General features: G+C 44.5%; 1 long non-coding RNA gene across 3 annotated transcripts in view; it reads left to right on the top strand.

Annotated features, from left to right (window-relative positions):
- The window catches only part of LOC147360064 (uncharacterized), a 31,624-nt gene extending 7,111 nt beyond the window's left edge, over positions 1-24,513 (top strand). For 2 of the 3 annotated variants that reach the window (XR_015138938.1, XR_015138935.1), the window contains exon 3: positions 111-24,513. This is a non-coding gene — a long non-coding RNA (uncharacterized LOC147360064). The remainder of the gene's footprint in view (positions 1-110) is intronic. The other variant, XR_015138936.1, reaches the window with a different exon arrangement.
- Positions 24,514-25,295: the final 782 nt, after the last annotated feature.

The following is a 25,295-nucleotide window of genomic DNA, read 5'->3' as shown; positions in this document are numbered from 1 at the left end:
AAAAAAAAAATTATTTCCTGTGCTGGGTCTTAGTCACAGCATGCAAGATCTTTGATCTTTGTTATGGCAACTGGGATCTCTAGTTTCAACATAGGAATTCTTCGTTGCAGCGTGTGAGATCTAGTTCCCTGACCAGAGATGGAACCTGGCCCCCAGCACTGGGAGCACAGAGTCTTAGCCACTGGATCACCAAGGAAGTTCCTCTTCCAAAATCCTCGACACTGTCGACAAGACCCAGCCTGGGAGTCCAGAACCTAATGTTCTTTGTTGTTGTTGTTGTTGACATGGTTTGATTCTTTAATAATGGTATCATATTACTTGTAAAATATGAAAAGCAAACATAAAGAAAAAAAAGCGAACATAAAAGCCAAAACACTAAACAGAAAAACTATTAGAAATAAATATAATTTTTTAAAAACTAGCAGTATAAATGATTAACATACTCTTCTCTGTTACTCATATTCTTATACAAAAAATATACATACAAAAAAAATATACATACATATACATTTTAAAATCTAGTTAACAATAACAATAAAACCAATTAAGTCGATAGGCACCTAACCTTTAAGAAGAAAACTATGAAACTTTGTTTGTGGAGAAGGAAATGGCAACCCACTCCAGTGTTCTTGCCTGGAGAATCTGTTCTGCCTGGACGGCAGAGCCTGGTGGGCTGCCAGCTATGGGGTCGCACAGAGTCGGACACGACTGAAGCGACTTAGCAGCAGCAGCAACAGGGTTGGGGGATAAGAGAATTTGGAAGCAACAACAGCATTTCTTTCTGGGGTAATGAAAATGTTCTCAAATCAATGTTGTACATCTCTGTGAATATATTAAAAGCTATTGAACTGTAAAAAAAAAAAAAAGAAAGAAACTTTGTTTGTTGTTCAGTCATTACGTCATGTCCAACTCTTGGCCACCTGATAGACTGTAGCCCATCAGGCTTCTCTGTCCATGGGATTTCCCAGGCCAGGGATTGAACCTGAGTCTCCTGCATTAGCAGGTGGATTCTTTACCGCTACAAAGGATGTGAAAGAACGTATAAAAGAGTTGAGCCACAAATAGACACAAGTATGTATGGAATTCTCATAACCGAAGTGACGCATTAAATCAGGGGGAAAAGATGTCTAATTCCGTAAATAATCCTCAAAACAGTAGCTATTTGGAAAAGAACAGTGCTGGATTCATGCCTTATTCCTTGGCTATCAAAGATGTAATGGTTAAAAACAAATAGACCATAGAAACTGGAAGAAAGCACAAAAATCTGCCTGCCAATACAGGAGGCCCAAGAGACACAGGTTTGATCCCTGGGTTGGGAAGATGCCTTGGAGTAGGAAATGGCAACCCATTCCAGTATTCTTGCCTGGAAAATTCCATGGACAGAGGAGCCTGGTGGGCTAGGGTCCCAAAAAGTTGGACATGACTGAGCGAGTGAACACAACACATAACATTTTAAGGCCAAAAAGCAACTCAGTTTCAACTTCAGAAGTTAAAACCTCCAGTGCTCTTTAGCTCCAGCTGTTAGCTACTACTCAGAAACGTGAGCCCAGTATGGCCAGATCTTATGATTTTTAAAAAAAATCTGAAGTCTAGATTTTTCTGGAGAACACTTTAAAAAAAACCCCACAACTTAGTCCACTTTTAAAATACATGGGGGAGGGAGGTGGGAGAGGGGTTCAGGATGGGGAACACATGTACACCCATGGAGGATTCAAGTCAATGTATGGCAAAACCAATACAATATTGTAAAGTAAAATAAATAAACAGAAAAAAAAATAAAAATCATACAAAAATTTCAATCATTACAAAAATAAATATATAACTAATGAAAAAAAAAAAACCATGCAACAGCCCAAAATTTGCATGGCCACACCAGGGCCGTCTCAGGCCCATGAACCTCAGGCCGCTGCTCCGAGCCGGGCTGTCCTCTCGCACTCTTCCCTGCGTCTCAGTGGGGCTACGTTTACTGTTAGTTCCTAAAACCAAGCTCCTGCTGCTTCCTTCCCTGTGGCCTTCTGGCACTTTCCTCTGCATGAGGCCCTGCTTTGCCGTCCTCTGAGCCTGATCGGCACGGACTTATCTGGTTCTCCACTTCCACAGAATTTTCCCCCAAAGGCCCGCTGTGGCCACCTCCAGCTAAGTTAGTCCCCCCTTTTGCAGTTTGAATCTCCCTTGACTCCTTTTCCGTTTCTCTGTAGTGCTTACCACACTCAGATCAGATCAGATCAGTCGCTCAGTCCTGTCTGAATCTTTGCGACCCCATGAATCACAGCACGCCAGGCCTCCCTGTCCATCACCAACTCCCGGAGTTCACTCAGACTTATGTCCATTGAGTCAGTGATGCCATCTAGCCATCTCATCCTCTAGCATCCCCTTCTCCTCTTGCCCCCAATCCCTCCCAGCATCAGAGTCTTTTCCAATGAGTCAACTCTTCGCATGAGGTGGCCAAAGTACTGGAGTTTCAGCTTTAGCATCATTCCTTCCAAAGAAATCCCAGGGCTGATCTCCTTCAGAATGGACTGGTTGGATCTCCTTGCAGTCTAAGGGACTCTCAAGAGTCTTCCCGAACAACACAGTTCAAAAGCATCAATTCTTCGGCGCTCAGCCTTCTTCACAGTCCAACTCTCACATCCATACATGACCACTGGAAAAACCATAGCCTTGACTAGACGAACCTTTGTTGGCAAAGTAATGTCTCTGCTTTTGAATATGCTATCTAGGTTGGTCATAACTTTCCTTCCAAGGAGTAAGCATCTTTTAATTTCATGGCTGCAGTCACCATCTGCAGTGATTTTGGAGCCCCCCAAAATAAACTCTGACACTGTTTCCACTGTTTCCCCATCTATTTCCCATGAAGTGATGGGACCGGATGCCATGATCTTCGTTTTCTGAATGTTGAGCTTTAAGCCAACTTGTTCACTCTCCTCTTTCACTTTCATCAAGAGGCATTTGAGTTCCTCTTCACTTTCTGCCATAAGGGTGGTGTCATCTGCATATCTGAGGTTATTGACATTTCTCCTGGCAATCTTGATTCCAGCTTGTGCTTCTTCCAGTCCATCGTTTCTCATGATGTACTCTGCATATAAGTTAAATAAACAGGGTGACAATATACAGCCTTGACCTACTCCTTTTCCTATTTGGAACCAATCTGTTGTTCCATGTCCAGTTCGAACTGTTGCTTCCTGACCTGCATACAAATTTCTCAAGAGGCGGATCAGGTCGTCTGGTATTCTCATCTCTTTCAGAATTTTCCACAGTTTATTGTGATCCACACAGTCAAAGGTTTTGGCATAGTCAATAAAACAGAAATAGATGTTTTTCTGGAACTCTCTTGCTTTTTCCATGATCCAGCAGATGTTGGCAATTTGATCTCTGGTTCCTCTGCCTTTTCTAAAACCAGCTTGAACGTCAGAAGTTCATGGTTCACATGTTGCTGAATCCTGGCTTGGAGAATTTTGAGCATTACTTTACTAGTGTGTGAGATGAGTGCAATTGTGCAGTAGTTTGAGCATTCTTTGGCATTGCCTTTCTTTGGGATTGGAATGAAAACTGACCTTTTCCAGTCCTGTGGCCACTGCTGAGTTTTCCAAATTTGCTGGCATATTGAGTGCAGCACTTTCACAGCATCATCTTTCAGGATTTGGAATAGCTCAACTGGAATTCCATCACCTCCACTAGCTTTGTTCATAGTGATGCTTCCTAAGGCCCACTTGACTTCACATTCCAGGATGTCTGGCTCTAGGTCAGTGATCACACCACTGTGATTATCTTGGTCGTGAAGATCTTTTTTGTACAGTTCTTCTGTGTATTCTTGCCACCTCATCTTAATATCTTCTGCTTCTGTTAGGTCCATACCATTTCTGTCTTTTATCGAGCCCATCTTTGCGTGAAAATTTCCTTTGGTATCTCTGATTTTCTTGAAGAGGTCCCTAGTCTTTCCCATTATGTTGTTTTCCTCTATTTCTTTGCATTGATCGCTGAAGAAGGCTTTCTTATCTCTTCTTGCTATTCTTTGGAACTCTGCATTCAGATGTTTATATCTTTCCTTTTCTCCTTTGCTTTTTGCTTCTCTTCTTTTCACAGCTATTTGTAAGGCCTCCTCAGACAGCCATTTTGCTTTTTTGCATTTCTTTTCCATGGGGATGGTCTTGATCCCTGTCTCCTGTACAATGTCACGAACCTCTGTCCATAGTTCATCAGGTACTTTATCTATCAGATCTAGGCCCTTAAATCTATTTCTCACTTCCATTGTATAATCATAAGGGATTTGATTTAGGTCATATCTGAATGATCTAGTGGTTTTCTCTACTTTCTTCAATTTAAGTCTGAATTTGGTAATAAGGAGTTCATGATCTGAGCCACAGTCAGCTCCTGGTCTTGTTTTTGTTGACTGTATAGAGCTTCTCCATCTTTGGCTTCAAAGAATATAATCAATCTGATTTCGGTGTTGACCATCTGGTGATGTCCATGTATAGAGTCTTCTCTTGTGTTGTTGGAAGAGGGTGTTTGCTATGACCAGTGCATTTTCTTGGGAAAACTCTATTAGTCTTTGCCCTGCTTCATTGCGTATTCCAAGGCCAAATTTGCCTGTTACTCCAGGTGTTTCTTGACTTCCTACTTTTGCATTCCAGTCCCCTATAATGAAAAGGACATCTTTTTGGGTGTTAGTTCTAAAAGGTCTTGTAGGTCTTCATAGAACCGTTCAACTTCAGCTTCTTCAGCGTACCACACTGGGAAGAATGAATTCATTGTAGAATCCAGTCTCCCTGTTCCAGGCTGTCACCTCTGACATACACCCACCTTTCTTTTTTTCTTTGGCGCTAGTGATAAGAACCCGAACCCGCCTGCTAATGCAGGAGACATAAGAGACAAGGGTTTCCTCCCTGGGTGGGGAAGATCCCCTTGAGGAGGGCATGGCAACCCACTCCAGTATTCTTGCCTGGAGAATCCCATGGACAGAGAATCCCATGGACAGAAGAGTCTGGCGGGCTACGGTCCATGAAGTCGCAAAGAGTCAGACACCAATGAGCACCGACGCATCATCAACAGCCAGATGAAGAGAGACAAGGAGCCAGGTCCCAAACAAGGAAGCCTCTGTCCTTGTGGGGTGCGGGACCTCGCACAATGGCACAATGGCCTTCTGGTTCCCTACATGGAAGCTGTCTGAGAAAGGACTACAGAGCTGTCCTCTGGGGGTTTTATGGAGGCTTGATCACACAGGCATGACTGACTAAGTCATTGGCCATTGGTGATTGGTTCGACCTCCGCAAGGAAGACCCAGCATAGCCGATAAATAAATCTTTAAAAAGTAAAGAGCTTTAGAAGGAGGATCCACTACTTTGTTTCTCCAGCTACACAACCTGCATGTGAGTCTGAGTTACTGTGCTTTTCTCCCCAGAGGCTCTCAGTTTCTTGAGTAGAGACATCAGCTGTGGAATCCCTTTGTTCTCCGTGTCCCCTGAAGCTCACTGCTAGGTACTTAGTAAACTGTGCCTTTATTTGTTCATGTGTTCATTCATTCTAAGGACAGTATAATGTAGACTTTGAAAAGTCTGCCTTACGGGCCCCAAATGTAAATTTCTAACAGTGCGACACTGTGGAGCCCACCGTGCATCACTTATTAATTATTAAAGTATCTTCCTGATGTGCATTCTGCCTTTTATATATTAATTTGTTTTCTGCTTAAGGGGAGGAAAATTCCGTTATGGTAACAAAACGTAGGCTTTTTATTTAACAAGGCTGCCTTCGCCTGGCCTGGCCAGGCCACTCGTCCTTCATTCTGAGTGAGATCCACCCTAGCGACTTCAGAAGGCGGCCTCTGGAGCCGGGCTGGGACCCCAGGGAGTCCAGCGAGGCCCAGGGCCCCACATTTAAGGAGGCACTTGCTCTTAGGCATCCGCTCAATGCTCACATGACCCTGAGTGTCAGCGCCTCCTTAAATGCTGCCTTCTGGATGCCTCCTTGCCACACCCCAGTCCCAGCCTGCTTTTCAGTCCAGGGCCTGGGAGTCCTGGCTCTGTGAAGAGACCCGGAGGTGGCCAGACCCAGAGATGGGGTCTTCAGCTATGAAATGGGGTCTTGGTGAGGATTAGGTGAGATGGGGGCTTGTCAGGGGGTGTGCACAGTGCTTTGCATGCCGCCAACACTTAACTGTTTGCTGTCCTTTTACCAATTCTTCCCCCAGCCAAGGCCCAGGCCAGGAGCTTTCTGGAGTTTCTCTAGTTTCTTCCACACACAACCCAGGAGAAGCCTGCATCTCAATTCTGATTCTTCAGATGAAGGAACCAGGCTCTGACCCCTGGCCTCCTTCTGATTCCAGCACTTTCCTATCTACCCAAAGCTGGAGGCTTTATTAATAAATAGCAAGTCAGGTGCTTCTTGGCTGGGGATTTCAATCCTCACTGGGTGTCAGGATTACCTGAGGAGCTTGTAAAAGCACAGATGCTTCAGGAAATTCTGGATTAATTGGTCTGGGAGAGGACCAGACATTGAGACAGTTTTTAAAGATCTCCAGGGATTTCCCTGGTGGTCAGGATTCTGTGCTTCAAAGGCAGGGGGCACTGGGTGATCTCTATTTGGCCACTAGGATCCCACATGCCACACTGGGCAGCCAAAAAAGAAAGAGAAAAAAAAAAAAAAAAACTCCAGCTGATTCTAATGTACAGTCAGCTTTGAGAATAAAAAGCTTTAAACTATCCTGAAAGAGAACTCCAAGGGGTGGTTGTGAATTTCAGCATCTCATGCGATGCATAAATGCATGCACGCATACACACCACAAGCTTTGCAGTCAGTAAGACAATAGAGAGAGAGAGAGAGAGAGAGAGCTGAAATTCAATTTCAGCTCCACTTTTCAAACAAATGTGGTTTAGGGGAAATCTCTTTACCTCTCTGAACCAACTTGAGCACCATCAGAATCACCGAGAAGCTTTATTGAACACTCAAAGGCCCACCCCATAATTTCATCAAAAGGTCTGGGTAGGGGCAGCAACTCTCCAGGTGCCGCTGGTCCTTGGAACAGGCTTTGAGAATCATTGCTGGGTCAATTGCCATGGTAATAACCTCTGATCAGGTCGCCATCTCCCGTTTCAGATTCAATCCTTGACACCTGTAAAGTGTATCACTCTGTATCCTCACAGCCACAGGATCCCATGGTTATCAGTAGTTTAGGAAGGAGGCAACCCAGGTTCCTGAACATGAAGTGGCATGGTTAGGGTCATACAGCCAGAAAACTGCCAAAGTCTGGGTCTGAACGCTTGTCTATAATTAAAGGCAAGAGAGGACCTGTGCCATCAACTTCTTTTCAGGCAGCAGAGCAAGCTCTCCGACCAGCTGCCAGAGCTCGCCTAGACATCCGCGTGGCACACCCAAGGCTACAAACGGGCAAAAGCCTCGTGGCTGCTCTCTTTATTCAGCGGCTTGGAGAGCGGCCAGCGCCCGACTCCGTGGAGGAATGGCGCCCCCTGGTGGCTGTTTGGAGAGCTGCATTCCGCGGCCCTAGCGGGGCGCTCTTGGTCTTCTGAGTCATCAGCATTCTTGGGCCCTGTTACTAACATGGAAAATATGATTCAGTTCATTCCATCTGCAGAAAGAACTCTCCGGGTGTTGAAAGGGGGTGGGGACTTCAGAGCTGAGGAATGTCAAGGAAGGGCGGTGGACCGGGCCCTGGGGACTTCAAGGGGCTGGTGTAAAATGGCGAAGCTGGTAAAAGCACCGCTGAGAACAATCGGGACTTTGACCTTTTGACCTTCCCCAAGACTCCTACTGAGGCATGTCCAGGTTGAAATCTCCTAGAGTTGTTATCAAAGTCCGGTGTGTTCCCTGAAGGCCAGTGTCCCCTTCCTGATCTGGTCCATTTGTTCATTCCGTTAATCATTCAACAGATATTTTTTGAGTGCCCACTACGTGCCAGCACTGTTCAAGGTGCTCGGAATACAGAAATATGCAGGACAGAAACCCCTAGGATGATCAGTGAAACAATGAATCAATGAATGAATAGAACACATGGAGAAAAATTAAAAGGGGGAATGGAGACCTCACTGAGAAGATGCCGTTTAAGCAAAAACATAAGGGAGAGAGAGAGACAGAGGCCATTATCTGGGGGAAGGAATGTTCCAGAAAGAGAGAATGGTAAGAGCGAAGGCCCTGGGGCAAGGCAAGCATGTATGTTTCAGGGCTTAGAATAAGTTCTTGATGGGAAATTGGGATCTGTTTTTTCATATCCAGGAACCACTTGCCCTGTTATAAATGGAATGGTTTTCACTAAATTCTGAAACATAAATACTTCAGCCTGATCGGGGTGGGTTGAGAAGAGAGAGGGAGGTGTAAAAGGGGGAGTCAGGAGCTACACATACACCTTCAAGAAACTTTACTAAAATAAGGAGCAGAGAAATGGTGGCATCCCTGGGAAGGACATCTAGGGTAGGATCCAGGCGGGAGAGATCCAGGTGGCTCCAGGTAAGACTCCTTGAGGCTCAGCTGGTAAAGAATCACCTTACAATGTGGGAGACCTGGGTTTGGTCCCTGGAGTGGGAAGATCCCCTGGAGAAGGGAAAGGCTACCCACTCCAGTACTCTTGCCTGGAGAATTCCATGGACTGTATAGTCCCTGGGGTCACAAGAGCTGGACACGCCTGGGCGACTTTCACTTTTTCGTGTCTGTGGACCTTGGATGACCCCTGGATTTGGGTCCCGGATTCTGCCCTCCTATATGATTTTGTTTGGTGCCAAGATTTTAATTGGCATCTTGCTGATGACGACTTCCCCACTTATGTCTGCTCGTTTACGTTTCCTAAGCATGTGTCTCCAGCCATTGTCATGTTGTCTAAAACAGAACGCTTGACAGCTCCATTGAAACCCACCGCCTTTCCATTTGGCTTTATAAGCACGGAAGTGAGGACTGGGCTTTGTCCTCTCCTCCCTCCCACCCCACGTCTGGGCTTGGTCAGCTCTGTGGGCGCCAGCTCCCCATCTCTCGATCTCCTTGCCTCCATCCGTGCCCACTGCAACCAATTTCCTACCCAGCAGTCAGGTGGATCGGAAAAAGTAAATCATATCAGCTGCTGCTGCTGCTAAGTCGCTTCAGTCGTGTCCGACTCTGTGCGACCCCATAGCCGGCAGCCCACCAGGCTCCCCCGTCCCTGGGATTCTCCAGGCAAGAACACTGGAGTGGGTTGCCATTTCCTTCTCCAATGCATGAAAGTGAAAAGTGAAAGTGAAGTCGCTCAGTCGTGTCCGACTCTTAGCGACCCCATGGACTGGAGCCCACCAGGCTCCTCCGTCCATGGGATTTTCCAGGCAAGAGGACTGGAGTGGGGTGCCATTGCCTTCTCCAAAATCATACCAGACCCTCACTTAAAATTCTCCCCTGGTTTTCCATAACAAACAGGAGAAAACCTCTCTACCATGGCCTCCAAGACCCTGCGTGATGGCAGCCTGGCCTCTGATTGTATTTCATGCACTCTCTGCCTCTTCCATTACGGTCCAACTTGTCCAGCCCCACTTTGTTTCTCAGAGATTCTCTTTCCAGGGAAGTTCCCTTGAGATACTCTCCTCCAGGGTCTTCGCATTGCCAGCTCCTTCTCGTCGTCCATTCTTGCTGAAATGTCACTTCCTTGAGAGGACTGCCCTGGTGCCCATTCTAACGTGGCTTCCCCAGAGGAGGCTTTTGTGTAAATGTAGCCTCCCTGCTCTGTAAACCACAATTAATCACCGATTCTAGTGCTCATTAGTTCCTACCAACTGGTTTCCTAGCCCCAGGTCCTGGTTTTTCAAGAAGCCTGGTTCTTCAGCTTTTCTTTTAAGTCAATAAATTCCCCCACAGCCTACCAATATATTCCATCTTGTTTTGCTTAATTTAGGCTTTTGGGGGGCGGGGCTTAATTTAGTTTTCTGTGATTTGTAACTAAAGAGCCCTAAGGATTATAGCTTCCATTATAGGCCACAATCCTTACGGTTCAAAGAGAATTCACTGAACTGCACCTAAGAAATGTTTTAGGTCAATGAAATAATGATGATGATAATTGAGAGTGGTAAAGAATCTGCCTGCAATGCAGGAGATTCAGGAGATGTGGGTTCGATTCCTGGGTCAGGAAGATCCCCTGGAGGAGGGCATGGCAACCCACTCCAGTCTTCTTGCTGGGAAAATCCCATAGACAGAGGAGCCTGGTGGGCTGCAGTCCATAGGGTCACAGAGTCAGACATGACTGAAGTGACTGAGCATGGATGAATGACAGTAATATGAAATTCATACCCTTATTGAGCACCATATTAGAATGTGGATTCTATAGCTGTACAGAGACCAAAAGAGAATAGGAGACTAATCCCCACTCTGTCTATTGGCTCTAATCCCTTGAATCTATTTGTGCATTCACCACATTTTACCAATGAACTCTCCTAGCGATGCTCCTCATCCCTGCCTCTACCTTCACACGTGTCATCATGGTGCATTTTTGTGCATATCCCCGGTGGGAGTTATACTCAGGATAGGTGATGCCATGTCCTAAGGTATGTGGGTGGCAAGTCTGGGCAGGTTGCTCCCAGCAGAGCTGCTCCCATTAACAGCCGTAGGGGAACCTATGCCCCCTGTGAGGCTTTCCTGGTGGCTCAGACAGTAAAGAATCTGCCTGCAATGCAGGAGACCTGGGTTCGATCCCTGGGGTGGGAAGATCCCCTGGAGGAGGGCATGGCAACCCACTCCAGTATTCTTGCTTGGAGAATCCCTATGGCCCAGTCCATGGGGTTGCAAAGAGTCAGACATGACTGAATGACTTAAGTATTGCCCCCTGCAGTAGAAATGTTGAGTTTTAACAACTGGACCGCCAGTTCAGTTCAATTCAGTCGCTCAGTGGTGTCCAACTCTGCGACCCCACAGACTGCAGCACACCAGGCTACCCTGTCCATTTCCAACTCCCAGAGCTTGCTCAAACTCATGTCCATCAAGTCGGTGATGCCACCCAACCATCTTATCCTCTGTTGTCCCCTTCTCCTGCCTTCAATCTTTCCCAGCATCAGGGTCTTTTCAAAGGAGTCAGTTCTTTGCATCAGGTGGCCAAAGTATTGGAGTTTCAACTTTAGCATCAGTCCTTCCACTGAATATTCAGGACTGATTTCCTTTAGGACTGACTGGGGTTGGATCTCCTTGCTGTCCAAGGGACTCTCAAGAGTCTTCTCCAACACTATAGTTCAAAAGCATCATTTTCAGCGCTCAGCTTTCTTTATAGTCCAACTCTCACATCCATACATGACTACTGGAAAAACCATAGCTTTGACTAGATGGAGCGCCAGGGACGTCCCAAACTCCCTCTCGTCTTAATCCTTGTGATTCATGGGGACTGACCTTGCTCTCTCCTTGACTGCACTGGCCAATCAGCATGTTGCATCTCTCAGTCAAGCAAAAGCATGAGACTCAAGATGGGCCAGTTTAGAGCTAATTTAGCACTTTCACTGCAATTTTTGGTGAAAAGACTCCTGTGGTGGCTAGGCTGGTAATTCTGGAGTTGTTGAAGGCCATCATTGTTACCATCTCCGGGGAGAAGCTGCTTGAGTGGGTGCAGCTTTCACAGAAGAAAGCCTAGCTGAGAGATGAAAATTAAATATGGATGTCATCGCGTGTGCCCCTGGAACCAACCATGCCTGAAGCTGATTTGCATTGAAACTTACAGAAGTCCATAAATTCTTTCTTTGCTGAAGCTAATTTGAGTTGAGCTTGGGTTACTAACCGCGAGAAATATTTACTGGCAGCCCATGCCTCATCTACCCTGCTGCCAGGCACATGTGGGTCAGAGAACAAACGTTTGTTGATTGAATGAGTGACTCCATGTGTGGGAATAAATAAGACTTGAGAAACAACCCCTGTGAGCTCTTGAAGAGTTCAGATGAGGTAGTAATACTGGGAAGGCCCATAAATAAGAAAATGGGCTTTAAAAAAATTCCTTTTGCTAAATTTAAATTCTAAAGCTAAACAAGACATCAGAGAAGGTGATGGCACCCCACTCCAGTACTCTTGCCTGGAAAATCCCATGGATGGAAGAGCCTGGTGGGCTGCCATCTATGGGGTCGCACAGAGTTGGACATGACTGAAGCGACTTAGCCGCAGCAGCAGCAGCAAAAGAGACATAGGAAAGCTCACGCACTGCCGTTCAGTTTTGTTCTTTTTGCTTTTAGACCGTCAAGTCATCCTCATTAAACTACGAAGGTAACTTAAAACCCAGCCACTTGTCCCCTAGCGGGATGGAGTCCAGACAAACACACACAAGACTTTCTCGTCGACGACTTTCCAGGGATATTTTCCTTTGCACTCATTTTTATGAAAAGCGAGTTGACATAGGCGCTAAGAAACCCCAAGAGTGCCACCCAGCTGACAATGATGTGAACTAAACGTAACATTTGAATGTTTTTGTCTTCGAATTTTTTTATGCATAAAAAAAGTAATATGAGACTTCCCTGCTGGTCCAGAAGCTAAGACTCCATGCTCCCATTGATCCCCGGTCAGGGACCTAGATCCCATGAGTTGCAACTGAGACCTCGTGTGGCCAAAAAGAAAGTAATATGTATATTGATTAAAAAAAATTTTTTTTGGCTGCTCCATATGATTTGCAGCCCCTAGCAGTGAAAGTACAAAGCCCTAGCCACCAGACAGCCGGGGATTTCCCTGCATTTGATTTTTAAATTACCAAAGGTCCAGAAGAACAGAAGGGCAGGATCCTTTCCACCTCTGACTGAGGCCCAGTTGCCTTCTCCAGAGGCAGCCACATTGCCAGGTTCTCTTGTCACTTTTTAGAGATGCTCAGCCTATATAAGTTCTATCAGCCAAGCCTCTTGACTGCAAGCAACAGAGACGCTAGCTTACACTGCAAAGAGGTTTACTAGAAAACTATGAGGAGCTTATGGAATCAGTAAGAAGGATAAAAACTGACGGGAAACGAGCGAGCATAGAAAGAGCCAACTCCTTGGAAAAGACCCTGATGCTGGGAAAAATTGAAGGATAAAGGAGAAGGGGCAACAGAGGATGAGATGGTTAGATAGTATCACCGACTCAACGGACACGCATCTGAGCAAACTCCGGGGATGGTGAAGGACAGGGGAACGTGGCATGCCGCAGTCCACGGGGTTGCAAAGAGTTGGACACAACTGAGCGACCGAACAACAAAGCATGGAAAATTCTGCCCAGGTCGATGTCACCGCCACCACTGGATGCGTGGAGAGCCGGATCATATGCCTGCCTGAGCACTCAGTCGCTGACACCTGACCAGCAGAGTAGATCCAAACTCACTGTACGTTGATGTCAGCATTTTTGAGTCAAGAACTGAAACTCCTGGGCAGGAACGTCTAATCGCCCAGGTCATCTGCCTCCACGGTCAGGTGGTGGAGAGAAATTCTCTTTATTTGTAATTTTGAGAAATTTTGCTAAATTTCTTTCCAAGAAAGTGACTGTTTCAGTCTCTGCTTCTAACGGCAGTCCAGAAGAATGTATCTTGCCCCAAAGGTGCCAAGAGAGCATAAAGAGTAGGATTTTGAACCAACAGTGGATGACTGAATACACGTTGTGAGAAAGATTAAAAACATCTGACAGTTGTTGGTCCAAATCCCAACAGAATTCAGAGATTCTAGTCCGGTCCTTCATAAGAAGAGAAAAAAGTTGCCGGGATAACAGAGGTGTAATTGGCCCCGTGGCACTTAGGGGATCCCTTTGACAATCAGCCTGTGATGGGGGGCAGGGTCAGATTTGTTTTTATCTCTATTGTTAAGCCTTGAGTTTCGAACTCATTAGAGAAGAAATCCTGGGGGTACCAATTCTCAAAGGGCCCATTAAGATTTGACTTCGGGGAATGGGCTTTTGAATTGCCAGGCAAAACGAAACCATAAATGTAATGGTGGCATGGTACTGCTGTGTCTAAGTAGCATAAGAAATGAATCAGTTGAGTGACTTTCTTCCAAAGTGATTTTCTTCCAAAACAAGGAATCCGAAAGTAGGTAGCTGCTGTTGCTGGGTGAAGGATATATCAGAGCCAGCCAGCTACTCTGTGGTCATCCTGGCCTTTCTTTCACGGTGCAACAAAGTGGCTGCTGCAGCTCCTTGTGTCATGTCAGTGTTCAAGGCAGGAAGAGGTCGGGGAAGGGCTGGAGCCAAGTTTCGTCCGTCCCTTTTATCAGGAAAGCAAACGTATTCCTGGAAATCCAATAGCGTAGTTGGCAGCCACAGCTGCAGAGGATCTTTCCAACTTCTAAAATAGGAGGAAGAAGAGAATCAGAGATTGGAAACAGTAGCTGGCTCAGCCAAATGGCTATATCTGTCCTAAGAAACATAAAGAAGCCATAGTGTTTTGGAATATTGAAAGCTCTTGTCTTTCCTTCAGTTCTTGCACCTGACGGGCACTGCCATAATTTTTCATGCCTGTATACATCTACAGGAGACTTAATAGTAAGTCACTATGTGAGTTATTAAGGGTTATTAAAACGCTGTATTTGTGAACTAAAATTAGCCAATTTATCCCCGCCAGTGTTCTGCCAAGTCAGTCTGGCTGCCATTCAATGCTTGATGGCTTTGCCTTTGCACAAATAGCTGAAATTCCTACAGTTTAAGGAAAAGACACTTTGTTATCGAAGTTATCTTAAATTGGTTATGGTTCTCAGGAGCTGCTTCTATTTTCTGTATACAAAAAGATATTGCACCTTCTTGTGATTGAACCGTGGCTTCCAAGAAGGTATGTTCAAGTCCTAACCCCCCTCCTGGTGTGACCTTATTTGGAAATAGGGGCATTGAGATGTAATTAAATAAAGATGAGATCATCCCAGGCTAGGGTGGGTCCTAAGCCAATGATTGGAATCTTTATAAGAAGAGAAAACAGACCTTTGTGCACTGTTTATGGGAATGAAAAATGGCGCAGCCACTGTGGAAAATGGTTTGGCGCCTCCTCAAAATGTTAAGCATAAAGGGCCCTCTGACCAAGGAGTTGTGCTCCTGGGTATACGGTTGGCTCTCCGTGTCAGTGAAACCTCCATCCTTGGATATGGAGGGCTGACTGTAGGTGACTTTAACATCTTTGGATTTTCATATCCAAGGGGCTGGCGGGATGATGGTGGTCCTGGAACCAATCAATTGATTGGTTGATTATCTACCCACGGTAATTGAAAACAAATTTTCAAAGACACGAATGTTCATAGCAGGACTATTCACACAAGCCAAAAAAAAAAAAAAGGCAGAAATAACCCAAATGTCCATCAACTCATGAACAAATAAACACAATGTATTATATTGGTACAACAGACTACTATCCAGTCACAAAAAGGAATGAAGGGGAATTCCTTGGAGGTCTAGTGGTTAGGACCCTGTACTTCCACGGTAGGGGGCACGAGCTCAATCCTTGATTGTGGAACTAAGATCCTGCAAGCCGTATGGAGTGGCCAAAAAATAAAGGACTGAAGTCCTGATCCATGCTACAAACACGTATGAACCTTAAAAACATGCTAAGTGAGAGAAATCATATGCAAAAAAGGCCACTTACTGCATGATTCCATTTATGTGAAATGATTGGAATAGGTAAAACCATATATAGAGAAAGCAGGCTAACGATTGCTGGGGGCTGAAGGGAGGGAGGGAAGAATGAGGAATGATGCTAATGGGTATGGAGTTTCCTAAAATTTAGGATGAGGAAAATGTTTCAGAACTAGACAGAGGTGATGGTTACACAACACTGTGACAGTGTAACCTCCAGTGATGGTTGATTTTGTGTTATGTGACTTTCACCTCAATTTAGAAAGAGAGGAGGAAGAGGAGGCAGAAAAGGGAAAGAAAGAAAAAGTCATAACATTTATTGCTGGTGGCCATATGGAGGAAGTCCATATATATTTGCATATTGTTACAGTGGCCTTTGGTCCATATCTTTTAACATTTTAACACTTCTGTGGGATAGGTTCCACTCTTAGGAACCAATATGTAAGGATATACATATTGTATATGAACTATAAAGAAAGCTGAGTGCCAAAGAATTGATGCTTTTGAATTGTCGTGTTGGAGAAGACTCTTGAGAGTCTCTAGGATTGCCAGGAGATCCAACCAGTCCATCCTAAAGAAGACCAGTCCTTAATGTTCATTGGAAGGACCTATGTTGAAACTGAAACTCCAATATTTTGGCCACCTGATGTGAAGAGCTGACTCATTTGAAAAGACCCTGATGCTGGGAAAGATTGAAGGAAGAGGAGAAGGGGACGACAGAGGATGAGATGGTTGGAAGGGATCACCGACTTGATGGACATGAGTTTGAGTAAACTCCAGGAGTTTGTGATGGACAGGGAGGCCTGGCGTGCTGCAGTCCATGGGGTCACAAAGAGTCGGACATGACTGAGCGACTGAACTGAAGGATATACAGGAAAGATTTATGCAGTATTGTTCGTAGTGGCAAAAATGGAAAACAAAGTGAATACCCATTGAAAGGATAGTGAATACATCGTGGTATAGTCATACCACAGAATACTACACAACCATTAACATGCTCTCTGCCATTCTCCAGAGAAGGCAATGGCACTCCACTCCAGTACTCTTGCCTGGAAAATCCCATGGATGGAGGAGCCTGGTGGGCAGCAGTCCATGGGGTCGCTAAGAGTCAGACATGACTGAGCGACTTCACTTTCACTTTTCACTTTCCTGCATTGGAGAAGGAAATGGCAACCCACTCCAGTGTTCTTGCCTGGAGAATCCCAGGGACGGGGGAGCCTGGTGGGCTGCCGTCTATGGGGTCGCACAGAGTCAGACAGGACTGAAGCGACTTAGCAGCAGCAGCAGCAGCAGAGTGGATCATAGTGTAGAGAGTTAGCTCCTGTGGAAATGAGTCTGAGGGGTCTTGTGGAGCCAGGCATACCCCTATAGAGACCACCTTAAAGTGGTTTAACATCCACCAGGTATCCTTGTTTGCAATACATCAGCCCCTCATCTGGGTTCCCTTTGTCTTTTCAGATGAATGGCACATCCATCATGGACAAGACTCCGGTTCTGCTTGTTTTCCCTTTGTTCTTTCTTTCCTTTTTTTTTTCTTTAGTTCTGCCAGTTTATGGCTACCAACCCGTCTCCCTCCACCCTCATGTCTGTGTGCTCAATCGTGTAACCCCATGGACGGCAGCGTACCAGGTTCCTCTGTCCATGGACTTTTCTAGGCAAGAATACTGGGTTGCCGTTTCCTTCTCCTGTTCTTTCTTTCATTAAACATTTCCTCCACATTTTCTACCTGCCAAGCCTTGATTGAGGCTCTGCAAATACAGATCAAACCAAGTAATAATGGCAGAGATGGCTGGTTGACCATCAATATCCTCATTCCCCACGCACCTCCTTTAAAAAAAAAAAAATCCTGGCCATGCAGCACAGCGGTCAGGATCTTAGTTCCCCAACCAGGAATCTAACCTGTGCCCCCTGCAGGGGAAGCGTGGAGTCCTAACCACTGCACTGCTAGGGAACTGGCCTCTCCTTCATTCTTGAACAAGAGAACTCATGAGTTTTACCCGGAACATGCTTGTTCAGTTGATAACTGCATTTCTGAGCTTCTTTTGAAGCCAAGTGTTCATGTGACTAAGTTCTAAGATGTTCATGTGAATTTATGTTAAGATGTGAGCAGAAATGATGCATACTTCATCCGGGTCTATTTAAAATAATGGAGAGGAAATTTCCTGGTGGTCCAGTGGTTAGGATGCCATGCTGTCATTGCCAAGGGCCTGGATTAGTTCCCTGGTCAGAGAACTAAGATCCTACAAGCCTTGGCCAAAATAAAATAATGGATATGTTCTCTGTTTGCTCTTTCTCCTGCCCTTTACAACTGGCTGAGATGATGGTCTTTTGGCAGGAGCTAGAGCAGCAACCTTGGGCCCAGAGGTTCAAACTGTGACTTGAAGTTGTCAGTGTTTCTACCCTAGAACTACCTAAGTCTGAAGTAGGTGAGAGAGGAAATCAACTTGATTTTGTTTGAGCCAGTGGCAACCTAGATTGTACCTAGACTAATAAGTCTCTGATTATCTCCTGTAGTGAAAGAGACAAAAGAAGTAGTTACCCAAAAAGTGTCACAAGTACTGAAATAAAGATAACCCTATGGTGTTGTGGGGCTCTAAACTAGGGCTTGCTCAGACTTAACCTGGGTGTCCAGTGGTTAAGACTTCATAGATCCATTGCAAGGGGCATGGGTTCAATTCCTAGTTGGGGAACTAAGATCCCCCATGCCATGTGGCAAAAAAAAAAAAAAAACAAACCAAACCCCAAAACTTGGATATGTTCAGCATAGGCTGGGATGTCCATTGATAAAGGCTAATGAGGAGGATCCCTGACAAGGATCCCCACAGATGGAAACTGCAGTAGAGCTGGACACTGAATCAATGAGGATTCTCTGATTTTAAGTAACAGCAACAAAGTCCAACAAGGACTATATTTAAGGGATAATTCATTTGTTCAACAAACTTTTGCCTATCACCTGTTATGTTCCTGGCACTGTTTAGGTCCTGGTGATTGGCAGTGACTAAAACAGACAAAACTTGCCAAATCAAAACATAACTCTACCCCCATAGATCTTATGATCTAGCGCGGGGAGATTTATTATCTCACAAAACAATACAATCCATAGATAGGTGGTCTCGGGCTGGTAGATATGGAGGTTCAACACTGTCTTTAAGGACCCATATTCCTTCCATTTCTTTACTCTGCCGTCCTCAGTGTATAAAATTTGTCCTCAGCCTTGTAAACTCATGAGTGCAAGAAGGCTGCCACTGCTCCAGGCATCACATCACATGCGCATTAACCCAGTGGAGTAGAAAAGACACGGTTTCCTCCCATGCAGCTATTCTTTTGTTGTCTAGAAGGAAAACTTCTCAGAAGTCCTCAGCAGATTTCAAGTCCCATTTTCTAGAATTGTGTCACATTCCTGATAAAATCATTGGCACAGGGAAGAAAACAGCCATGAGTGGCTTAATCAGAGATCACCAACTCTTAAAAATTGTTAATGACTTCAGGGAGCCTTCTTTTGTGTGATTATATCAATTGATATTTGCTGTATTCAAAGTTAAAATGAAAAATGTACATGTTCATTAGTTCATTTAAAGTTACCCTTTGCATGTTAATATAAATACATTTTTTTAAATAAAAAATAGTATATTTTCTCAAACAAAAAAATCAGTGAAAAAGTGGCATTTTAGATTTTTCTATATTGCTTTAAGTTCTGGCTTCATAAAAAAGGCTGTATTGTAATTTCTATTTTTGCCTTTAATTCATTGTGATAAGTTTTTCTGTTTGAGATATATGAAGAAATTCTGGCCTCACACAGATAAGTTGTTGCAAAAAGCAGGGCCTTGGCGACCCTCGGGAGGGTCTCAGGGACCCTCAAGGGTTCTTGGATCACACACTGAAACTCACTGGTTTAGATCAATAAAAACTTAGTCCCCTATTAGCATCTGTACCATTTTTCTGGATTCCACATGTATGTATTAACGTGCGATATTTTGTTTTTCTCATTCTGACTTCCTTCACCCTGTATGGCAGACTCTAGGTCCATCGGTGTTTCTACAAGTGACCCAATATCGTTCTTTTCACGGCTGAGCAGGAATCGAGATGCAGACGTACAGAGTGGACAGGGGACACGGGCGGCAGTGGGAGGAGGGGGAGGGGATGGATCGGGAGGCTGGGGTTGGCGTTTCTGCACTGCCGTGTGTACAGCAGCAAGTGGGAACCCGCTGCGTAGTGCAGGGAGCTCGACTCAGTGCTCTGTGATGACCTGGATGGATGGGATGGTGGGGAGGTTAAAGAGGGAAGAGGTACAGGTATACGTACGGCTGATTCACTTCCGTGTACAGCAGAAACTACACAAGGTTGTAAGTCAGCTATACCCCAATTAAAAAAAAAAGCCAAAGAGAAAAATAAAACACCTCACTCCCTGGGCTCTGAAGACGCTCAGCTCCCACCCTGACGCCGCAGAGCCCAACCTCCCTGTGAACACATGGCTGCTGCCATTCTTGAAAATCACACAGTTCTTTTAGCAAGGAGAAAGGAGAGTGACTGTTGGGCAAGCAACCCACAGAGTTTGCCACAAAGCGCTGTGTACTAGTGGTTTTCAAGGTTACTTGACTGTGTCCATAGGGAGGGATAATACTTCATATATATTACACACATACATACAACAGGAAGAAAAGTTTTGTAAAATGATACTTAGCCTTACAACATGCAGTGCACTGATATTTTCTTTTCCTTTTTTTTTTTTTTTTTTGAGTGATAGCCATAACTCATTAACTCATCTCATGACTCACTCTGTCTCATGGGTCATCATCTTCAGTGTGAAGAATACTGCTCTCTAGGGACTTGTTAGTTGATTGGATAGAGGGGCTGGGAATCTAAGAGGAGGGAATTTAATTGTCTCAAAACTGACCAGAAAAATTTCCTGAGAAGCCCAGGTTGACCCTGCCTTTTCCCTAGTGACCTGTAGTAATTCCTTTATGTTTATTAGGGGGAGGTAGGCTCAACTCAGTCTTAAGTTAAAAAAAAGAATAATAATTAAAAAAATTTTTTGACTTACAATTGGGAAGCCCAGGAGTTTCTTGACCATCAGGCATAGCTGGAATCAGGTACTCCACCTATAAACTTGGATGCTCTCCAGGTTGGCCTCAATTTCAGACAAGAGTGGCCCCCTTCAGCAGCTCAGCTTTAAAACCCACAGAGGAGGGACTTCCCTAGTGGTCTGGAAGTCTGCACTTCCACTGCAGGGGGCAGGGTTTGATCCCTGGTCGGGAAACTAAGAAACCCCATCCACAAACTGCAGCCCAAAAAAACAAAACAAGAACAACAACAACGAAAAAAACAACCCACAGAGGAAAGAAAACTCTGGCACAATATCCCGGTGCTGATGCTCATTGGCCATGTCTGTATGCTCACCTTAGGAAGGGGATGTTGAGATCTGACTCATCTGAACTGCATGGGATCAGCTCTCCAGTGAAGGACTGGGGAGCTGTTGCTTAGAGGAGAGGGTTCTGAGCAGGCAAGCCCAGCAGATGTTCACTATCCCAGGCGTCGTGAGAAAAAAGAAGGCATCGGGTCTGGAGCAATGTTATATTCCTGGGGAGTGGCACAGACAAGGCTCAGAAAATATCTGTTGCCAGAACAAGTCTTATTTGTTTGCGTGACAGAGAACACTGAGCCCGTGTGCATGTTTCAGAAGGTAAAAGAAGTCGAGATAGACCAACAGATCAATGGAAGAGATCAGGGAGGCCAGTTTAAACTGACACATACATGGCATTTTCAATCACAGTACCAAGGTAACTCAGTGGGCAAAAGAATTTTGTTTTCTTTTTTAAAATAAATATTGCTGAAACAATTTCATAACTGAAAAGAAATGAACTCAAGGAGAATTCCCTAGTGGTCCAGTGGTTAGGAATCCACATTCCAATATGGGGGGCTCAGGTTTGATCCCTGATTGGGGAACTAAGAGCCCATGTGCTTTGAGGCGACTAAGCCCCAACGACTGAGCCTGAGTGTTCTGTAGCCCGTGGGCCACAACGGAAAACGGATGCGGCTAAATAAATGCATACTAAAAATTAAAATAATAAAAAAACGTTAAAAAAGAAAAAACAACAACTTGATTCCTACCTCACGCTATGCATGAAAAATGTGAGCTGGATCATAGGCCTAAACACAAGATGAAAAATAAGCTTCTAGAGGAAAATGTAGGACCCACTTGGAATGGACAAAGATTTCTTAGACAGGATATCATAAGCACTAACCGTAAAAGGAAAAATTTACAAATTGGACTTCACTGAAATTAAGAAAATTCCGCTGTTTATAATTCACAGTCTAGAAAACAAAAAGCCCACTGAATTGTATACTTTAAAATGGTTAACATGGTGAATTTTATGTAATGTGAATTTTATGTCAATTAAAAAAATAAGTATCATATTGCTTGATTGCAAAACTTTAGGATACTAAATTGTCAAGATGACTAGAGAACAAAATTAAATCACTTCAAGGAAAAAAGAATGAAAATGAAAGGCACAGACTTAGAGGAAATATTTGTAATACGTGGATTTGACAAGCGAATTGTATCTAGAATATATAAAGAGCTCTTACAATTGAGTACTATGAGGATGACCCAACAAAAATACTGCATAAAATGGAAATTCCCTGATGGTCCAGCAGTTAAGACTTAGCACGATTGCTGCTGTGGCCCAAATTCAATTGCTGATGGGAGAATAAGATCCTGATGTGGCCCAAAACAAAGACACAAATGGATAAAAGGCTTGAACAGTTGCTTCACAGGAAAAGATATATGAACGTTCAATAAGTACATGAAATATTGCTCAACATCATTAGTTATCAGAGAAATGCAACTAAAACCATAAATAAATACCATTACATACCTGTTAGAATGACTTAAGGAAAAAACAGACAGTACTAAGTGGTATTAAGAATATGGAGCAACTGGAGCTCCTGTTCATTGCTGGTGGGAATGGAAACTGGTGCGGCCACTTTGGAAAAGAGTTTGGCATTTTTAAAACAAATTTAAACATACAGATACTATATGACTTAGCTGTCCTATCTAGATAGTCAGTGTCTCGATTGTGATGGTGATTACGGTAACCATACACATTTGTCAAACCTCGTGAAACTATAAACGATAAGTTTTACTGTATTAAATTGGACCTCAATACACATGATGAGTACATCATGAGAAAAACTGGGCTGGATGAAGCACAAGCTGGAATCAGGATTGCTGGGAGAAATATCAATAACCTCAGATATGCAGATGACACGACCCTTATGGCAGGAAGGGAAGAAGAGCTAAAGAGCCTCTTGATGAAAGTAAAAGAGGAGAGTGAAAGAGCTGGCTTAAAGCTCAACATTCAGAAAACTAAGATCATGGCATCTGATCCCATCACTTCATGGCAGATAAATGGGGAAACAGTGGAAACAGTGGCAGACTTTATTTTTTGGGGATCCAAAATCATTGCAGATGGTGACTGCAGCCATGAAATTAAAAGATACTTACTCCTTGGAAGGAAAGTTATGACTAACCTAGACGCATATTAAAAAGCAGAGATATTACTTTGCTAATAAAAGTCCATCTAGTCAAGGCTATGGTTTTTCCAGTAGTCATGTATGGATGTGAGAGTTGGACTATAAAGAAGGCTGAGTGCCAAAGAATTGATACTCTTGAACTGTGGTTTTGGAGAAGACTCTTGAGAGTCCCTTGAACTGCAGGGAGATCCAACCAGTCCATCCTAAGGGAGATCAGTCCTGAGTGTTCATTGGAAGGACTGATGTTAAAGCTGAAACTCCAATACTTTGGCCACCTGATGTGAAGAAGTAACTCATTGGAAAAGACCCTGATGGTGGGAAAGATTGAAGCTGGAAGGAGAAGGGGATGACAGAGGATGAGATGGTTGGATGGCATCACAGACTCAATGGACATGAGTTTGGGTAAACTCTGGGAGTTGGTGATGGACAGGGAGGCCTGGTGTGCTGCAGTCTATGGGGTCGCAAAGAGTTGGACACGACTGAGCGACTGAACTGAACTGAAATGTGATGACTTTAAAACAGACAGAATATGATTCACAATAGCAAGTAATAGGATGCAGAGTGACTAGAATCCCCCTATATCATTGATGGGGGTATAGAAGGTACAACCACTTTGGAAAACTCTTTGGGGATTTCTTATGAAGTTAAACACACACCTGAAACTGAAAACTGTTAGTCACTCAGTTGTGTCCGACTCTTTGTGACCCCATGAGCTGTAGAATGCTGCCATGCTCCTCTGTCCATGGGATTTCCCAGATAAGAATACTGGAGTGGGTTGCTGTTTCCTTCTCCAGGGGATCTTCCTGACCCAGGGATAGAACCCAGGTCCCCTGCATTGCAGGCAGATTCTTTATTGTCTGAGCCACCAGGGAAACACACACCTAACATAGAGCAATTCCACTCCTCTAAGTGTGTGCCCAAGACATATGAATGCTTATGTCCACACAGGCTTGGTCAACAATAGTCAAAGCAATTCTTTCCATTATAGCCCCAAACAGGAAACAACCCAAATGTCCATCAAATCGGTGAGTGAATAAACAAACGTTGGTATATTAATATAGGAACGTGATCTTGTTCATTTCTGTCTCCTCAGTACCTAGAATACTTGCCTGCCTGGCATATACTGCTGCTGCTGCTGCTGCTGCTAAGTCACTTAAGTTGTGTCCGACTCTGTGCGACCCCAGAGATGGCAGCCCACCAGGCTCCCCCGTCCCTGAGATTCTCCAGGCAAGAACACTGGAGTGGGTTGCCATTTCCTTCTCCAATGCAGGAAAGTGAAAAGTGAAAGTGAAGTCGCTCAGTCGTGTCTGACTCTTAGCGACGCCATGGACTGAAGTCCACCAGGCTCCTCCATCCATGGGATTTTCCAGGCAAGAGTACTGGAGTGGGGTGCCATTGCCTTCTCCATGGCATATACTAGGGTGCTTAATAAGATGATGATGTGATGATTGTTGATTCTAAAACCTGAATAAATAGCATCTATACGAATATGATTATGTAAATATTTTCCACCACAAAACAACGATGTTACTGGCCTGACATAATGGGAAACGGAACTTCCTCTGTGGTACTGTCTTCTGCTACGTGGCCCTGGTCCTAGGTCACCAGTAACATACCATTGTCTTGAAGTGTGTTGGTACCTTTTTACCAATGGTGCACTGGGGCTGTCACACTCCAGCTCACAGAAACCGATTGCACACATCTCTCCCCAACTCCACGTTCAGCTACCTCATGTTGGCAGCTTGAAACTGGCCATAGTAGGAGTATTTACATCCCCGAATTGGAAAACAAGACATCAGAGCTTTCTCCTAGAGCCGGTTGTGAACCACGTATCGGCACATCACTGCTTAGTCCTGTCCCTAACCCTGGCTGCCTCTTGGTTTCCTTTTAGCTTCTCCGATCTTCCGCTACCTGTGTGACAGTTCCCCACAAATCCCCCCTGTATTTCTGCCTTCACTAACCAGATACTAAACTTGTTGAAAGAAGAAATGAATTTCTTCACCTTTTGCTTTTAGAACATCTTCAAATGAAACAAATCTACCTCTTGATGGCGTTTTTCATGGAGCCTATTGACTTTCTGTCTTGTTCTTAAGTCTTCTCGGACTTGCTGCCCATGCTCGTGCGCTCTTAGGTTGATTCCCCCATCTCTTGCCCAATGTGTCTTCTGCTTGCTTTCACTTCCACTTTTAATTTTCTGGGGTTCATCTTGAGTTATTAAAAAACAAGCAGGATTATGATTGTTGAATATGGAAATATAGGCCTAAAGCACT

This window comes from Bos grunniens, chromosome 13 (genome assembly GCF_055505025.1).
Source record: "Bos grunniens cultivar Pamir isolate PY7600 chromosome 13, Bosgru_T2T1.0, whole genome shotgun sequence".
Classification (NCBI taxonomy): domain Eukaryota; kingdom Metazoa; phylum Chordata; class Mammalia; order Artiodactyla; family Bovidae; genus Bos; species Bos grunniens.
The sequence above is the reverse complement of the archived record's forward strand: the minus strand, read 5'-3'. Positions and strand labels throughout refer to the sequence as shown.